Below are 12,070 nucleotides of genomic sequence, written 5' to 3'. Positions count from 1 at the left end.
CGGGGCGGCCCGACCGCCTCCCGCGGCCCCTCGCCCGCGGCGCCGAGCGAGCCTCTTCCGGGCAGCGGGGCGAGGGGCGGCGCGGAGCCGGCAGCGCGCGGCGGCCGCGGTGAGTACCGGGGCCGGGACCGGGCGGGGGGCGTCCCCGCGGGGCGTCCCCGCGGCTCCGGGTCACCGTGGGGCTGGTCGGCGGTCTGGGCGTAGGGCGGAGGAGCCAGCGCCGGTGTCACCCCCTGTGCCATACCGGTGCCCTCCCCAGGGGCCCAGCCCCGCGTGGCACCCCCGTCCCCTCCACAGGAGCCCAGCCCCACCTGCCACCCCGGTCCCCTCCACAAGGGCCGAGCCCCACCTGCCACCCCGGTCCCCTCCACAGGGGCCCAGCGTCGCGTGGCACCCCCGTCCCCTCCACAGGAGCCCAGCCCCACCTGCCACCCCGGTCCCCTCCACAGGGGCCCAGCCTCGCGTGGCACCCCCGTCCCCTCCACAGGAGCCCAGCCCCACCTGCCACCCCGGTCCCCTCCACAGGAGCCCAGCCCCACCTGCCACCCTGGTCCCCTCCACAGGAGCCCAGCCCCGCGTGTCACCCCTGATCTTCCCCCACAGGCCCAGCCCCTCATGTCACCCCCGTACCCTCCACAGGGGCCCAGACCCACCTGTCACCTCTGTTACCCCTGCACAGGCCCTGATCCACTTGTCACCCCTGTCCCCCCCACAGGGTCCCAGACTCGTGTGTCACCCCATCCCCTCTGTGGGAGCAGAGCCGGTGTCCCAGCGGGTCACCCCTCTCCTGGGGAGGTGCTGCCTGGACACTCGCAGTGCCAGACAGCTGGCTGGGGGCTGCCACAGCCCTCCCTTCCCACCCCCTCCCTGCACACATAACAGCTCCCTGCTTCCCCACCCGCTCCCGAAATCTCCCCCTGACCACGAGTCGTCCCCTGAGCGTGGGCTGCCTGTCGCAGGGTGGTGCGTGGAAGCGGCACAGATCCCGGGCCTGCAGGAAACAAGCCTCCCTGCTGAGAGATCGTCCTTTCCAGGGGAGGAACACGCCGAACAACTTGGAGGTCAGACACCTGGTAGCCAGAGGCAGAGATTTTAATTATGAGTATTGATACATTTTTTTTAATTTCTTGAATTATAAATAATTTATTGTGATTATAATGGATATTGGGGGAGCAGGGGTGGTGGTGGTGAAGACTGGCTTTGTACCAATGTGCAATTAAAAAATCATCTGTATGGTTCCTATCAGAAAAAGATATACGAAATAGTGAAAAACTACAGAAGAGGGCTGTGAACATGCCTGGGTAGAGCCAGATAATCCTACTTCAGTTTACTGAGGGGGTTAAAAAATAAGAAGCAGAGACAAGACAATCAGGACTGAAATAAAATAAGAGCTTGCACTAACCCTTTTTAGCAAAGAAGCTTTATTTTTCTTAATGAAGAGATGAAGTGAACATGTCTCTGCGATATACCTCATGCGATGGGAGAAGAGGTGGCAAATCGAAAGCCAGCACCACTGAGCCAGCCACGGCAACCTCTAACATCTGGAGGTAGCTTTAATGCAGAATGATGAAATCTCTCGTCAAGTTACACGCCAAAGATGGCTGCTGTTTTGAGGAGAGAGCCCCAGCAGCAGGCTCTATCCATTTAACGCAGACTGCTGCTTTTGTTGCTAGGCTGCAAGCGGGATGTACATTTATAAGCAAAAAAAAAAAAGTATCTTGTAGTGTTGCCATGATTTGCCTTCTCCAGCGTTCAATTTGTTTTTATGATTGCAGTAGGAAAAATCATAGTGCAGACAAAGATTTTTTTTTCCTTGCGATTTAAATAGATATTTACTGGTAGAAGCTGCTCTGGGGAAGGAAAGCTTGGCAAGTGGCTTTGTTAACATTTGGTGTAAGTACATTGCATCATACTTCTCCCAGTCATCAGCTGTGCTGCTTCTTTCAAACTGTGGTAGCAAACGTAGTGCAAATAAAGGAATACCATTGCTTAATGACCCCGACAAGTCTGATATGTGCTCTTTTGCCATCACGTAAAAATGCTTTCTTCCCTTAAAAATCTATTAGTGCTTCTCATTTGAACTAATTATACTGCCGTGATTGACATCCCTGGAGAACGCATTGTGTTCTTCTCTTTGCCAGAGCAATTAAAATATGGGTAGTAGCTGGGTTCGCCTTTCCGCTGTTGCTTTGCCAATGTTTTGTAGTTTTAAAGTAGAACAGGTCACCTTTTACTAACCAGAGGGTAGTTAATTTCCTGTCTTTTGTCCTAAGCCAACATAGCAGCTGTTGTGGTGGGCACTGCTCGTGGAAAAGAAAAATCTGAGTTTGTTCAGGCAACGGAGCCCCAAAAAGCACCAATGTGTTATTTGAGGAATAAAGAGGCCTAACAGGATCCCTAAGTATTTCTCTATCAAAGCAGCATGGGAATTGCTTCAAAAGAACTCAGCTCTGCAAAAACAAACAAGCGGCCATGGGCGCTTTGGTTTATAAACATGTGAGAGGAAGAAGAGAAGCTGTTCTTCTCCCCATTTTATAGCAGCGGGTACTTTTCTCAACCTCAAGATTTTCCAGCCTACATCTCTCGTTTCCCAGAACAGGGCATCGACAGCTGGACATCAGGCTGTTAGGGGACTGCTGTGAAGAATGGAGATCTAGGGGCCTAAGCGTGTCAAATCTTTTTTTCTCTTTCCCAGTGAATCTGCACATGAAACATTTTCAGCAGCACCTGGCTCTAACTTTTGAACTATTCCTATTCTTCAGGATTCTGGTAAGAAAGAGGTACTGCTGCTACTATTTTTCCTGGGTTTCAGGGAAAAGCCTCACTCTCATCTTTCAAAAAAGGAACTCTTAGTTGCCTCTGGGAGATTCTGTGAATCATGATCAGACCTGAGCACCTTTACATCACCTGAAGTTAGGGGTCTAAGTCCTGGTAAAGGACACCGTACAAGTTGCACCTTTCTTTCAGCATTTGTGTTGGCTAGGTTACTCACTTGCCCTCCTGTACGCAGGCTGGTTTGAATTCTCTTTCAAGCTAGAGTACCCAGCGTGTCCCATGCTTTCTAACAGAGGGTTGCAGTTTGGGAGTTGGACACCGAGAAGTGAGATGTCGCAACGTTCATTATCACAATTGTCTGCACTGCTTTTGGACATAGACTTCTCTTCAGATTTCTTCCTCCCCCAGCTCAGTTTTTGCTGACTTTCTGAAATTGCATGCAAGAGAGGTGAAGGGCCGCTCTCATTAATAGAGTCCACTTCTGTAGGGGAAGGTGCAGGAGGCTATAATCTGGACTCCAGCCCCAATAAAAGCAAAAAGCAACAGAAAATTCTGTATAGAGAGTGAAGCAGTACCCTATCCGGTACCCAATCTAAAGATGTTTGCTGAAGGATCCTCACTCGAGAATTCAGGCGTTTGTATCTGTTGAGGAAAGCCTGCTTCTGGGGTAGTTCTCAGGAGAGTTTCTCCCACAAATATTCTCTCTGACAATATCGCACTCCTGGCAACCTAAGCTGTCTGCATCTCTCGAGGAATGGACATTTTGCCATTAGGGATGCTTCTTGACTCAGAACAGTGACTGCAGCTTTAAAAATGTGTATTTAGATCAGACATGGAGAACTGGGTTCACAGTTATACCATCAAGAAATTTCTTTTTCTATCACTCTATTCCCAATTTTAGCTTAGATACTGGAAAAATTAATGACGTACCTGACAAAGTTTCTTAATTGTGGAGTGGATTTTTTCAAGACTTGGGTTAAAATACAAAGTGTTAGTAATATAAGAAAATATAAATGGTTCCAAGGAAGGTAGCAAAGCTGCTTTTCATCATTCATGCGCTGCTGCATGAGGTTAAGTTGTCCAGAATTTCCCAGATCATGTGCCCATCTGGATTATTCAGTCATGCAACGGGGTTTAAAATAAACGATCAAATGTCTGGGTTGTTCAAAATTGAGTGGTATGTTACTGTCTGAAATAAATTAAATAGTCATTGCTACTCTTTTGGCTATTGCTTTGGTTTGAAAAGTGGTTATATGACCTTCAATGTGATGTTTAAAACGTGTACTTCGAAAAGGAACAGCAGAGAGTTGAACTCCTGACAACTCCTGAGTCTGCATTTTGTAGAATTGCTGCAACTGCTGTTGTTAACCTTTAAACAAGGTTTAAAGTCTTCCACTATTGCTGGTTCTGTGGCAAATCTGAACGTAGCCTTTGTACTAAAACTGTTGATCAGACTTTGTGCTGGTTTTTATGTAATTATTTTTTAGGAGAGGCCACTCTCACTTATTCTTAAGCCTTCTTTCTCCCTCCAGTTAGTATTAAACATTAGACCATGAGCTGGCAAAAAATTTGGGTGTGCTTGGTACTGGGGCTTCCGGCTCAGTTCAATGTCGCTTTCTGATTGAAAGTACAAGATGAAAAAGATAGTCAAAGAATTACTGATTGGAAATAAAGATCTTTGTAGAAGGTTATTAAAAATGTGGAGTTGAGAGTTTCTCTTCAGATAAACAACGACCTTCGTTTTAGCAGTCAGTGAGTTCTACCGTGCTTTTTAGTTTGTTTTTATTTTCTGATTACTAGGGCTGGGAGAGCATTGGGGAGAGAGATGTGAGGAGGCTGGCAGCAAATCTCCCCAGAGATTTGGGGAGAGAGTGGTAGAGGAGAGGCTGGCAGTGAAATTTGCTTTAAAGCACTTGGGAAGTGCAGTTTCACACAGCAGTGTCCTCTCTGATCTGCCATCTGTATCACCACATCTAATTGCCCCCTGATATACAGAACCACCTCTTCGGCTCGACTTTTGGTGCCAAGTACACGGCAAGCCACGGCCATTTCTTTAGCTTGATGGTCGTATGTTTATGAAAAACTTCATGAACACACGATTGCAGTTATGATTCTGAAAATACGCCTTGGTGCATAGGAAGAGCTGCAGCGTGAAACACGTGGATAATCAAACCTCTGTGTCAGTGCTGGGGAGCTAAACAGTGCCAAGAAGCGTTCCTGGTCGCGGCAACGTGGTCCCCTGTATTGTTAACTTGCTGGAGCGCAGCATGGAGCAGTTTTGCCCAGGACAGCTGATGCTCACCCAGACAATCCGGCAGCATGAGGGAGGATTTAGCTGCCGTTCTCCATGGGCAGTTTGGATACAGCTGCCCTAGTTTGGAAGCTGAAAGGGTTTAGTAATATGAATGTGCCAGGGAGCACAGTCTGTTCTTTATTACTGGATTAATTTACTAGTGTGGACTATTACCAGCTTCACAGTTTGCAGGTACAAGTGGTTCTATTAAGTACCTTTCTAATTGATCTGTTGTTTGAAACACCAAAAATATGTATTATTTCCTTCCTTACTGCGTATTTGCCATGATAGATGTTAACTGTTTGACTGCGTTATGATGTTATCTTTTATCCTTTCCAGTACTGCTGATCCTCCCGATGAGGGAGGGTGACCTCAAAGTGACATTTCAGTATGGATTATTACAGCAACTTACGTGTTTGTAAAATTAATGTCGTTTCCCAAATCCTCTGTTAATGGAGTTGTTTGAGGAAGAGAGGTGTTTTACAGTTACATTGGGTAATTTTGCTGCTTAGCTTTCCACCTTAAAATTTAAGGTGCTGTTGATTCAAAGTTTTGTCCTATTTCACAGGTGTCCCCCCTCTGTTGGTACTGACTGAATAGCAACAGGTGTGGGAACAATAAATTCAGATGTTTATATATAGGCAGTTAAGTCTTAGGTGGTTGTTGAAGTTTGCCTTCATTAGTTGACTGTAACAAAGCAAACATTTTTATCTTTGTTCTAGAGGATTTGTGCATTTACTTTCCAGTCCCTTTGCAAACTTTCTACTTATCTCAGGGTTCAGATGGATTTATTCTAATTTGATTTAACCCAATTGTCCTTTATTTTTTCTTTACATAATTCTATTATGGATATAGGGATAATGAGAACTTAAATCTTGGGCACACTTAATGTATATGGAGAATTATATCACTGAAGGTAGTGGAGTTACACCCTTGACAAAGCATTGTAGTTAAAATAATAATTAAATCTTAAATAGTTTTATTACAGTGCTTTTGTTATTGAGTATTTGGATGGATTATGCGAACAGCAGCACCCCTCTAAAATTGTATCTGAAAATTAAGGTGACAGCTAGGTAAAGTACTGTTGCAGCAACTTAAACTGAGGGTGTTTTACCTATTTCTTGCAGTTTTACAGTCTCACTGTTTAAATAAAAAATAAAATTTTTAAAAAGCCATACAGTTTATGATGATGATTACATGGCTGTTGGATAATATATTGATGAAACCATTTTTGTGCACAGTCACCATTTTTACTTTATAGTTGGACGTTTTGTTTTATAAGGGGATCCCTTTGAAGTACATAGGCATTTTATTGGCTTATGTTTTTGTTTTATGGGATTTATTTCCCTTTTCAGCATTTACTAATAGGGGCTGATAAGTCATGAGTAGCATCACACAGTCTCTTTAATACAAGAGGTGGGGCTTTTATTCTAAAAAGACTTTGATGGGAAACTTCTAAGTTTTCAAGACAGAAATTCACTGGTTCTCTTAGGCGGGCACCATTGTAACCCATCTGTGACTCAGAGTCCCGAGACCAGCAAACTCAGCAACCTTTTTTACTTCACTGCAGGTTTTATGTGTCTCCAAATTATATTATTCCAGCGTCTGAACGTTTTACACTCCCTTGTATGCATGACATCTGTTCCTTCTCTGTGGGCATTGGTGGTCGGTCCCTGCCCACAGTCTTTATGATTTTTATTTTAAACTTATTTAGAACAGCATTATTCCTATGTATATTCTTAAAGTGCAAGTCGATTATGTCAATCGCATCATTTAGAAGAGAATGTTTTTGTGTACTTAAATAGCTGTCACCTAAAGTTTTAATCCCTTTTTGCATGAGATCTACTCTTTTGCAGAGTGGACACCTGTCCCGCCCCCCCCGGTCCTATGCAGGATGGGAGGCTATATACTATCCTTTATCTTTATTAAGATTAGTAATATTAAAGTCAATGTTTTCTGTTACTATCTTTCTAAACAGACACAGTGATTTCAAGCATGATCTTTTGTTGTAGCGCATGCCAAGGGTCCTCCATTAATGTATGTTTTCCATTTTCCTGCTAGGTTGTTTTTTGCTGCTGCAGCACTAACCCTGTTTTGGTAGATTTACAAGGAGAAAGAGAAACCAAAGCATGTTCTGACATGCTTCTGCTAGCTTAGTCTGGCTAGCATGGGTAACAGCAGTGCGAAAGGCACGGAAACAGGAGTTTTACCTTGTGCTGGCAACCAGAGTGGTTATGTGTTGTCTTTGGGGTGCTTTTACTCTGCTAGCATGTGTTACAGCCACCCTGGCTACTCTCTTACCCCTACCATTTAGATCATGTTAGCTCTTTCTACCATCAAACCTTTTTTTTGCTATGTAGACAAACAAGGACTGGAAGTTTTTCCAGTTTACAGCAAGTTAGGTCTCTCTTGCACCCATTTTCTTGGTGTGTAACGTAGACTTTCAATCTCTTGACTCTGACAAGCCGAAACATTTAAAATTATCTATGCTTTATGTTTCTTGTTCATTGTCTTCCCTGCAGATTTAAGGCTAGGCTTCAAGTTTTGCATTATGCCTGGCTCCTCCCCATCTGCAGATCCTGAACTTGAGGAAAATTGTAACCCAAGGTGGTCACTGGTTAGTCTGTTGAAGGAGCATGGGAGTGCTGACCTTTCGTGCTCCCAGACCTTCCACTGTGCCAGTTCAACATACTAATCTGGGAGGCTGAGCTGGCCTCTCTTTTCTTTCTGCTGCATTAGTTTTCTGCTAGGGTAGTAAGTTACATCAGCACACGTGGTTCAAGGAGCATCAGAGTGGACACAGAGCAGATCAAGTGGGCAGGGGATAAAGATAGGACGTGAAAGTGGTAAGTCTTCTGTTTTCTGTAGATCCACCTTTGCCGGGGTAGGATAAATGAAATGGAGTGAAACAATCCTGAATTGAACCATGAACCATCTGCAGTGAAGGCAGATCCTTATTGTTTAGATTTCTTATTACTAAAGGACTTGTTTTTGTGGACAGAGGTATCGTAAGTATGTAAAAACAATTCACAGACAATCCAGTAGTATATGAGCTAATCAGAGTGAAAAGAAAGAAAAGAGCTTCTGTTTATGGACTGCTTTATTAAGCATTCATTAGACAGCTTTAAACAGATTAACATAAGCTATCCTAAGCAGTTTTTAATCTTTCTTAATGAAACTGATAATTTAATTATAAAAATATTTAAAATTGGACTTTCCTACAAATAAGATACCAATAGGGAAGCACGCCTAGAACGACTTACCAGCCCTAATGTACAGATTTATTTTATTTTTTTTTTAGTGGAAAAGAATTTTTGAATAAATGAGTTCACCCTGCTTTCATAGGGTACTGCTTTGCAAAACCGGCAGTTACCATTTTAGGCCAGAAGATGGTCTGTTTTTTCACAATCTATCACTGTTTACGGGAGGGTGTCTTTAATGGTGTAGTACTAAGAAAGGGAAAAGAAACCTAAGGAGCATCTCCTATTCAGATGCTCTGCGTGAGCACTCTCTTCTCCAAATCTGTCCTGAGTCTTTTTTCGTTTCCATGATCTGTGTTCATTCTGCAACATGCCTGGTAAGAAATGTATCACATGAAAATAATCCTACTAATCCACAGGTGTCTCCGCGTTGTGGTGTTTTAACCTGTTTCATAACTGTGGAAGTACTTACAGCAAACAGGAACGTGGAATAGAAAAACAAGAATATTCAACTGGAAGTGAGGGATGAATTCTCTGCTTCTTAGCCAGCGCTTTTCCATCTCTCGTCGTTACTTTTGTGAAATAATAACTCGTGTCTTGCCGTATCAGCAGTACTTAGAGCAGAGGTCAGGAGGTCTCAGTTCTGCTGTCATTTGTGACTTGACCTGTGGTCTTGAGCCAAGTTATTTAATTGTCTGTTTCTTTTACCTGTGTGTGGGGAGAAGGATGCTCCTTAACAGTGCTGAAGCGCTGGTAACACCTCTAAATGTCTTTGGAGGAAGCTGCAAAAAGAAGTAGTATTAGATTTTACTGGTCTAATGTCAGTTGTTTATAATTCTGATACAAATGCCTTCATGCTTCAAGGTTAGCTTAGTAAATGATACATTGCTACGGCACCTTATTTTCTTGAAATTTGTAAGATTTATTGTTTCACTGTAGGGAAATCCTGTCTCAGCGTATAGTAAAGACCTTAATAAAAGCTGCCGTACAGTAATGAACTTAACAGTGAGGGAACTGGGAGTGCAAGGAGGGGGAAAAGATTAGGTTCCCCTACTGTCTAGTATCCTGAGAAGCTTTAGGACCTTCCCTAACTTGATGGTGAAACTTTAAGATCTGAGGGCAGTTGAATCACAACTATATTTACGGTAAGTTGGAGCAGCAGTGCTGATGCTCCTTGTATACTTGCTTTATGCTTACTTATTTGAGTTAATGACTGCAAATTTTAATACATGAACAAGCCTTTGGAACAACGTTTTTCTTGAGGTCTCTTGTACCAAAGGAAAACTGAAGGCCACTAGGGAAAAATTATGTAGTGAAAGAGCAAGAAAGTGTATTCGGTAGATCAGATCTAGTAATATTAAATAAACTTATCAATGTTCATTTAATCATTGAAGCACATATTTGGCAGCTATTTCTATGCAGTAGCAGATCACCTCCTTAACAGGTAAAACACTATAGAGCGAATAGCTTTTAAATATTCATAACATTCACCAAATACAATCAGCATATTCCTCTGTTGCATCTCACGGTACCATTTTAATGTATTAAACTAAAATTATGGAATCACTTACTGCAGCAAATAGCTCATATTCCATGTAGTGTACACCTGATGGGAAAGAAGACACTGCGCTACAGAAGTCTTCATTGTACCCAGGGGTTCAGAGCTGCTGGCTGGGGTCAGTGCCAAGCAAACAGAGCTTTTTAACTCTTGAGAAAGGGGTAAATCGAGCTTTGTGTGCTTGGTTCTCAGTAAGGTCGGTGCTGGTCATAAGAAGGTCTTAATTTTTGTTAGTAGAAACTGGCTTTATTTCATCATTTGTTCTGGTTTCACATATTAATACAGAAAGAGCACTGCATCAGATGGAGAGAGGTATAGAAAACCCTGGCCTTGTGATTTCAGATGTTCACGTGTTTTTAACAGTACCATTTTCTGGGGATACTTCAGTATATTTTCCTTTATCCAAGCATTCAGAATGATTTATACTTTTGTTGAATAGCTGGGGGGTGTTAATTATTGCAATAAAAGCTGTGAGAGCTTATACTGATTTGGGAGTCTTTGAAACAACCTTGCACATGATGACTTGGAGTAGAAACTGGGAATTTTAAACTTGTTTGGAAAGGATTAATTGAGCATTTAAGCTCTTAATACAGTTTATCAGGAAAAAGCAAAAGCAATCCTACTGGTGTCCTACCTGCAGCCTGTGCTGTGAGTTCATGATTATCCAGAATTCAGCAATATCTGGAGAAACACAGCTTGGTTTTACACAATTGCTGTCTACACTGCAAAGGCAAACAGCTCTGCTTTGCCAGTACAGCTCTGAGTTTCCCCTGGTGTCAGGAAAAGTTAGAGAGCAGGACACAGGAGTATCTGTGTAGTTATAATTTTTGTGTGATTTTTAACCAAATTGATTTAGCTTGTGTAAAATTCAATAATAAGATCTGTTCTATGGAATTGGAGATTATTTGTTCAAGGAAGAGCTTGAGTCTGGTGGAAAGCAGAGATCTTTCTTATTTAACGCTTTTGTTTTTTCACTATTCTATCACAAATAATACAAGCGATACAAAAATAATATATAAACATCCTAAATGCTTTGTTTGTTTTTTTCATTTGATGACAACAAACTCCTTGGGTTTTTAATAGAAACTGATTATTTAACTTAAAGAAACTTTTAATTACCAGTCAATGTACGAAAGGAAGGACATTTATTGAGTGGCACCAAATTAGGATTTTCTAATAAATTTTTAACAAACTTATTTAGTAACGCTAGCTGAGATACGACATTTTCATCATTCAGCTGTTAATCATGCTGTGATTGTGAAGGACAACCCTTCATTATTATTTATTTAATCCATTCTGGGTTCTCAAAGTTCGGTGTACTGGCAGTAGGTTACTTTGCTTTCTTTGTTACCAAATGTGGGACTTTGCCTCTAATATTCAGCAGTGCTGAGTAGAATGTACTTGCCAAATCCTCTTTAAACATTGCTTCTCTTCGTGTATAATGCAGTTATTCTGCGCTTTTGCAACCTATCTTTACAGTTTTACAATCGTGTCTGGTGCTCAGTGCCATCGTGCTTATGCCTCCACGGTTTCTATTGACTTCATGATCACGTGTAACATTGGGAAGGACTTGAGCAACCTGAATGTCATCGGCGGTTCTTTCTGGCAGATGGCGTATCAGAAGATCAAATATTTCCTGTAATGTTTGTACGGTACACCATAAAATAGTATGTGGCCACTAGGTTTTCATTGTCATTAAATCACCATAATAATAACCACAGAAGTCCTAAATAAGAGTCCTGCTTGTGCTATTACGTAAGCATAAAAATGCTAAGTCTGGGTAAACGCAGGGAAGACAGTCTTTCCCCTGAATAATTCCCACTCTGAGAGCAATTCTGACTGATAAGTGGTTCAAGGCAGAATAATTTTTACACAGTCCTCATCTGCTTAAAAAGTTGTATAATCTTGTATGACTATGAGCTGATTTAGCTCACTTTCAAGAACAGACTTTTTGGAGGTTTTGGGGTGGGGGTTTTTTTGCTAGAAATGCTGCTCTATAATGTCTTCTAAATATTTATTAGTGTCCTCCTCCTTCCTGTTGCTCAAAGCTGCTGCTTTAGGGCTGGTTATGGTAGATAGGGAGACTTAAGCCTTTATTTCTGTAGAAGTTTACTTTTCCAAAGACTTCCAAATTTTTCCACTTGAGGTAGAGGAGAAGGATCATAGTTACATTTGAGAGATGGACAATAGCTTCTTCAGATTTCATGAATGGTCTCTCCTTTTTTCCCATGAAGTTCACATTTT

At 42.4% G+C, this 12,070-nt stretch overlaps 1 protein-coding gene across 8 annotated transcripts in view; it reads left to right on the top strand.

Annotated features, from left to right (window-relative positions):
* The window catches only part of SFXN1 (sideroflexin 1), a 29,497-nt gene that overhangs the window by 541 nt on the left and 16,886 nt on the right, over window positions 1-12,070 (top strand). Inside the window, exons 1-3 of one of the 8 annotated variants that reach the window (XM_076350104.1) lie at window positions 995-1,061; window positions 2,696-2,769; window positions 11,306-11,464. The gene's annotated coding sequence lies outside the window, so the exon portion shown is untranslated. Of the gene's footprint in view, window positions 1-38; window positions 110-959; window positions 1,062-1,789; window positions 1,894-2,695; window positions 2,781-11,305; window positions 11,494-12,070 lie in introns of those variants that run through there. The other 7 variants (XM_076350103.1, XM_076350106.1, XM_076350110.1 and 4 more) reach the window with 7 other exon arrangements.

This window comes from Aptenodytes patagonicus, chromosome 12 (assembly GCF_965638725.1).
Source record: "Aptenodytes patagonicus chromosome 12, bAptPat1.pri.cur, whole genome shotgun sequence".
NCBI lineage: Eukaryota > Metazoa > Chordata > Aves > Sphenisciformes > Spheniscidae > Aptenodytes > Aptenodytes patagonicus.
Note: the sequence above shows the minus strand (reverse complement) of the source record. Positions and strands in the feature narration are given on the sequence as shown.